This window comes from Rhinopithecus roxellana, chromosome 1 (genome assembly GCF_007565055.1).
Source record: "Rhinopithecus roxellana isolate Shanxi Qingling chromosome 1, ASM756505v1, whole genome shotgun sequence".
NCBI lineage: Eukaryota > Metazoa > Chordata > Mammalia > Primates > Cercopithecidae > Rhinopithecus > Rhinopithecus roxellana.
In genome coordinates, this window is record NC_044549.1 from 157,997,175 (window position 1) to 158,004,782 (window position 7,608).

General features: G+C 37.5%; 1 pseudogene; it reads right to left on the reverse strand.

The window, feature by feature from the left end:
* The window catches only part of LOC104655090, a 140,793-nt pseudogene extending 133,412 nt beyond the window's left edge, over positions 1-7,381 (reverse strand).
* Positions 7,382-7,608: the final 227 nt, after the last annotated feature.

Genomic DNA, 7,608 nt, shown 5'->3' on the forward strand with positions numbered 1-7,608 from the left:
TTTATTATGAAGGATACAAATCAGGACCATCTAAAAGAAGAGACCCATAGGGTAAGATCTGGAAGAATCCCAGACATGGAGTTTGCATGTCATCCCTGTCAAATCAGAATCTGTTACTGTCACAACCTGTTGATGTGTTTAGCAACCAGGAACACTTACCTAAGCTTTGGTGTCTAGAGTTTTTATTGGAGTTTCATTACACAAGCATGACTGAATTGTTGGCTATGGGGTTGAACTCAATCCTAGACCCTGTCTCCTTCATGAAGGTTGGGCTGATATCATGTGGGTCAAAGCTGCAAGTTGCTAATCACATGGTTGGTCTTTCTGGTATAGTCCGTCCCTTTCCTGAAACGATCTAGGGACCTACTGTATGTCACCTTGTTACACAAACTCAGGGGCAGTTCCAAGAGCCCACCACAAATAACAAACATACTTTATCACTCAAGGAATTGCAAGGGTTTAGAAGCTCCCTCCCAGATACCCAGGACAAAGACCAAATTATTGTACAGTAGCCGCAATAAATATTGAATAATTATGAATATAAATATTGAGTGAATAAACAAATGGGATACAGTGGAACTCCTGTGATTTTTTTCTTGCTCTGACATGATGATGCACTTGATGATAATAATAACAACTACAACAATAATAGCTAACCTTTATGTTCTGATGCCTTGGTAACCATTAGGACTGTTAAAATGTATGGTAGGTTTTCTACCCTTTCTGGGACATGATAGGATTCTATTTCTCTACTTCTCTCTAAAAGTAGGCATAGCTATGTGACTTGCTTTGGCCAACAAAATGTTAGTAAGTGAAACTGGTACAGGATACTTCTGGGTGGAATCTTTGAAAACTATCCGACTTTTGCCATATTCTTTTCTCGTTATCTAAGCATGTATTGAGAAGCTAATGATCCAATTTAGACATATAGGATAGAAAGGAAATAGATTTTTGTTGGGTGAATTCATTGAGATTTGGGGGTTTATTACTACAGCATAACAGAATACATTTTAGCTAGCCTAAATGCTCTACATCCATTATTAAACTGTTGTTATAATTTAATGCTTCCTAGAACCTGTGAGATACTCAGTATTAGCAGTCTCATTACTATAGGCGAGAAAACGGAAGCATAAAGGGGTTATGTAACCTGTCCAAATTCACATCCTTGGTAAGCGGCAGGGCTAAGCCAAGGATTCAAATCCAACAAGTTGTCTCCAAATCTAAGTGCTAAAGAGTACAAATCAACAAGGGTGAGGCAATGGGAGAAAGGTACTTAAAACTTGGTGGTGATGGTGGGTGGTACCTTGAGGAGCAGCACTGTGTGGGATGATTTTTTACACTCTGCTGCTGTGGTTGGTTTAAGCTGCTTTGTCCTTTCAGTTACAGGCTTAGAGGAGGAGAGAGTCTAGAAGTGTCTCTGGATGTGCTTTTGACATTTTGTATTTCGCGCCCATGAAATAGTGGAGATTCTTAATTGTTGGTTGCTTTTTCAGAACAAATACAGAAGTTATATTCAAAAGGATTTCTTCCTGCCACATGGAAAGTCTCTGATGCTGCCTTGGCATTTGAGGAAATAAGCATCCAAGCGAATAAATAGCTGTTGCATGTGATTGGGCAGAATTTAAATGGCAACAAGGAAGGACCGAGGGACAAAGGAATAGCCATTTGGGTTTCTCCTGGCCCTTGTAATCCTTTGAATACTTAATTGGATTTTCTTTCAAACATCTTTCATTGTCTTCTGCAGTTTAAATGGGAAGGAAACTCATCCTATATATTCATGAGTTATAACCAGTCATGCTTTGGTTTCAGTAAAGGGCCTGGAGAAGAGCTGAGGAAGTTATCTTGGGAGGCTGTGAGAAACAGAAGGTGTGAACAGGTTGTCCCAGCAGCTTGCCTGTCTCTCAGGCCTCAGGGACATCCATTCTCTGGGCCCTCCAGGCTCTAAGGTCTATACCACTCATCCTGCACCAAACACATACTGGCTGCTTGTATTTGCTGGTTTCTCAGTCCTGTATCTCTCTCCAAGGCTACTCTGCAGTCTCAGAAGGACATGATCTATATTTGACACAATCTCTGATGCACAGCTATATACATAGAAAATAGTAGCTATTTGTTAATTGTGATTGACCAGGAAATGAGGATATATTGGGAAGAAGGTTTGGAAATACTTTATGCAGCTCTGTGATCTATTCGGAGAGATTTTTCTGTAGGAAAGGATTGTTAGCTGTCAATACTCCAAAAGAAAAGCCTGTTGATTTAGCAAAGCTAAGTTTGTTGGACTTTCTACATTTAAGGAGAACACTACCCTGACAGTGTTGGCAATAGCTCAGAAGGGGATAGTCGGGGAGGATATTTATTGGGTTTAGGACCTGGGCTGGAAAATTTTAAGGTGAGTCTTTCGAGGCAGAAAAGTAACCGGAATCAGGCAGAGTTTATGACAATATTTTATGTAATATAGAGGTGAAGGTTTTGGGGTGTGTATATTGGTGAGGCAGCTATTGGTGTCTGAAAGTAAACTGTTTTATTATTTTATGGTCTTATCTTCTAAGTGCAAGTATTTCCTGGATCAGGTAGCTAAATTATTTTTTGCCTGATTCCAGTATTGTTTAGCCCGGAGGGAAAAGAAGTATGCTTGTATATAAATATTCCTCAATTAGGCTGATAAGAAAATAGAAGGAATGTTTTGTCCCGTAATTGTTTAGCACAAGGACAGAGAGGTTTGTTGGTTTCAGTTCTCAGGATAGACAAAGAACCTGGCAGGTCTTTTGGAGACTCTATTTATGACTCCAGCCATTAGCAAATATCTTTTCTCTAAACCTCCTCACACTTTGGATCTGTACCATTCTGTACTAATCATGAAAGTCTGACATGAATTATTCTGAATTATTTCAATCTGCTGGAGCTAAACTAAGGTGATAATAGAATCCTCTGATAGAGAAGACTTCATTTCTCTGTTTTTTAAAGTCACTAAACTTTTCACAACCTAAATGAATCAAGTATCTTTCAACGGGTGAAGTGGTCTGTTAATTTTGTTTCAGGTCAATCAGAAATAATTTATTTTTTTTGAGACCCAGTCTCTCTCTGTCACCCAGGAGGCTGGGGTGCAGTGGCACCTGGCTAATTTAACGAATTTTTTTTTGTTGAGATAGCCTAGGTTGCCCAGGCTGGTCAGTAGTCTTTAGCCTCAAGCAATCCTCACTCCTTAGCCTCTTACAGTGTTGAGATTACAGGCATGAGCCACTGTGCCTAGCCCAATCAGAAATCATTTTATGTTTGCATTTACTGTAGTCCTTTTCAAAAGGAGGTGACCCTGCAATGGTCTACAAATATTTTTACCAAAATGGGGATGCATTCCCAAAAAAAGTGGTAAATGTTATTGCTCTCTACTGTTGAGTAAAACATTCTCTGCTTCCTACATGCAGAGAAGCAAAGACCTCTTGTTTAGAGAGTACAGTGAGTGTAACGAATTATTTTACTTAGTTGAAGCATTACATTCTCGCCCAAAGATGGCATGGAAGACAGAGTTAAAAATAATTTGTTTATTAAATGTTAATAATTGCATGCACCAGTGATTTGTGAAATACAGGCAAAGTAGAACTAAACAATATGGAAACATACCTGTGCCCTTAGAAAAATAAATTGTACACTCAGCATCTGGAAGGTAAATGACATGTTTTCCTCCTTAGATGCAAATAACAGTTAATGGTGACAAGGGCATAGTAATCTTTATGTGATTTCCCCTCTAGAAGTATGTCTTGAAAATAATGAAGCTATTTTCAGTTCAAAAGATGAGTTTAAAAAGATTAAGCTAAAGGGCTATCAAAAACAAAGCAAAACAGAACAACTTCAGAGATAATTAGTTTATTTATTTCTCTTTGAAAAAGCAGCCCCTGTTCCCTCTCTATTAGTTCTTAAGTTTTCTTAGGAATATCATTTTCTTCGCATAATAAATAAAATAATAACCATCACTATGATGTCATTTGTTGAGTAACTACAATGTGATAGCCACAGTGCTAGATCCTTCATTGCATTACCTCAATCAACCCTCCCAACAACTCAATGAGATAGGTATTCTTCTCTCATTTTATAGATGGTCAATTTGAAGGTCAGAGAGATAATATTATCTGCATCTCACATTCTTGCTCTTAAAGACTCGTGAGTCATTGAATGTTAGATGCAGAATGAAACTTAGAAATCATCCATTTCGGCCCCTTTGTTGTTAGATAAGAAAACTGGGGCAGAGAAAGGAAGTGATTTGAAGTAGAAGCTTACTGTGGGTTGCACATTGCGGAGGACATTGCAGTTGGATCTTCACATCCATTCCAAGCCAACACTGGTAATTCCTTCACCTTTGCCCATTAATAATACAGGAATGGACAGTTGATTATGGAAGTGTGAGGGGATGTGTGTTAGAGGGCTTCCTGGAGCAATTCCATAATTTCACCTATCCTTAACAAGTTACAAGGAAAGAAGACAGCCATCTTTCTGTTAATCCAAAGAGGATGCCAACCTGAAGAATGACTGAGTGGAGAGAGGAAAAGCATCTGCATTCTTGATGACATTGCTGGACCTCTGATTTAACTAACTTTGAAGCTTATCTGACCTCTGGACTGTATAGTTTTATTAAAGTTCAATATGGTTACATAGTTATGATTAGCTATAATATAAAGTTACATGGTTATAATAAGTATATAGTTATATATAGTTATAACAAATTTTCTCATTATGTAATTCAGTTTAAATTGGGGTTTCCACTTGCTGTGAAAAGGATAAAAAGATTTATGTAAGTTGCCTTTATCTGTCTCCTCTCTCTCTCTATCTGGGTGTGTATATACATGCACATTTAATGTAATGAACTCAATTAGGAGAAAAGCAAATTATATGCAAGTATGTAACAAAAGTATAAAACTGAGAACATGATATATAGATACAGAATAAAAGATACCTAAATTCAGAGAGCGATGAGTAGAGTTAGATACAGTTCAATATATCTACATACTATCTAGATTGGGGAAGATGGTTTATTGAAAATGAATTTTGAACAGAATCATGAAAATGGGAATGGATGAGTATCAATAGAGTTTTAAAATAAAAAGCTAAGCTTCTAGGGCCATAATATTTTATTTTCATTTCCTGACAGAGAAACATACCCGGGTGGTGGCATAATAATTTTTATAACTTGACTAGACTAAATGAATAACGTAAGTATGGATACTTGTGTATCTGCAATCAAGACATTTTTGAGATATTTAGCCTTGGCCCACTCATTTATATTTGGAAGTCTGAGAAATGTAGAGAAAATATATTCATTTGCTTTTTTCTCCTTCCCAAAATATGGTCACTTCACAACAAAATAGAGCCTTTGTTTGAGTTTTGTCTGAAAAATTGAACTTTTCTGAAATATTTGCCACCCTTTCACCTTCTTCCCAAGAGGTCAGAAGTTTCCAGAGAGAGCAAATATCCTTACTTCCACCTGGTTGAAAATCCAAGAGCAAATGTGGTTCGGGCCCTGAGTTAACTCTTTTGTGGGCCACTTGGCAATGTTCTCTTGCAGAGCTCAGTCTGGCTTTTCATTTCACCATGGCCTTGGGAACGAAGGGGATTTTGGTAGACTGTATTACTGTGTGAAAACATCCAGCGCCTCTGTCTCAGGCAGAAGCATACATTCCCAGTCAGTTGTAATCAGGCATGCCACGTGATTTGCTCTGGCCGGTGGCAGGTGAGTGGACGTGATGTGTGTCACTCTGGGCAGAAGCTTTAAGAAGAGCGTGTGAGTTGCCACTTTCCCATTATCCTGCCTCTATGATAGTGGAAATGGGAGTTGTGGGTTACTAAGTTATTGCAATGGGCAAAGCCCTAGACAGCCTGCATTGTACATGTTCTATGTGTGAAAAAGAAACTCCATTATTTAAAACCAGGAAGATTTGACATTGTTTGTTACCACACCATAATCTAGCAAATCCTGACTGATACAGTGATAAGCAAGCATGTGGAGTTATGGACCATGGCAATTATCCCTCACTGGAAATAAGCAAACTACAGATGGCATTCTCTAGAGATGATCAATTTTTAGATCCTGTTTTTAATTTTGTAAAGAAAGTAAAAGAGAAAGTGTACAAATATTAGAGGCCTGAGGAAAAAAACTAAAACATGCATAGAAATTTTTCAGTCATATTAAGTTATAGTTTATGTACAAATTGGTGCATGGGTTTTGAAATTTCAACATGAATGATTATTATTCTCTTGTTGACTATCTTATTAAAGTTTTGGCTACGATTATAGTGCTTATTATTTGCAAAACTAGTTAATACACATTGTTTATTAAAGTGTTATAGCAATCCACAACTTGCAGTAGTTAGAAGGTGTGTGTGTGGGTATTTACAGTTGTCTGCTTCCTTCTCATCCTGCTCCCCATCTCTCAATCTCCTCCCAGCTCCCATCTATGGAGTAAAGTCTTTGCTGCTTAGCTGGCTTTGTACCTTCTGTTGTGTTCAGGGAGAATACTGGAAAGGAGAGAGTGGAATTTGAAAGCAGGTCAAATTACTTAAGTAGAAAAGGATGAGTCTGGGAGGGGTAGCCTGGGAAGATGAAAAAAACCATCAGGTGTGTGGGGAGTGGGGCAAGAAAGAGGGAAGGGAAAAGGAAGGGAAGCCAGGATGCTGTGATGAGGAGCGTTGGGAGAGATGAATAACAATTACTTGTTGGAAAGTCTGCTGTGTTGTGTTTCCCAAGAGACATTTCAAAATTCAGTTTTCTAGTTCCAAAAAGAATATCCTGTTGGTATTTTTATTCTTCTCACATTACATATATAGACTACTTTTGGGAGAATTGACAGCCTTCCCATACAAGGATGGAATATGCATATTAATTTCTTCAACTTTTCTTTTCCATATTTACCTCAGGTTATGTTATCTTCGTACACCTTGTATATCTTGTTAATTTGAATCAATTCTATTTAAATTTATTTCTACATATTTTATATTTTTGTTCCTCTTGTCAAGGATATCTTTTCTTCTATGATATTTTGTAACAGCTTACCATTTATTTTGTAGGAATACTGTCGATTTTTTGTTTTATTATTATACACCCAAGTGCCTTACCTGTTTTTCATTGTTTGAAATTCTAGTTGATTCTCTTAGGCGTTACAGGTATACAATCATATTAACTGTAGATAGTGGTAATGTTATTTCCTCCTTCCTATGTTTTTATACTTTTAATTTTATTCTCCTACATAATTGCATTGGCTAGTACTTCCATAACAATCTTAAAATAATATGGTGTCAGTGGATGTCACTGACTTCTTCCTGACTTTACCGATGATATTTGCAGTGTTTCTCTGATGCTTCTGTTTGGGTTGAGATGCATGCTTGTGCATAGCCATGCTTCTCTCTGTCTCTATTGATAAAGACGTGTTTATCTATCTATTTCTATCAAAATGAGTGTAACCAACCTGTCCCTTTTGCCTGGGCCTTTCCCAGTTTTAGCATTGAAAGTCTTGTTCCTGGGAAACTTCTCAGTCCCACACAAATTGGGAAAACTGTTTATATGCACTAAAATCAAGAATGGATATGAATTTTATCTGATCATTTTTCAGCATCTCTGTAGATA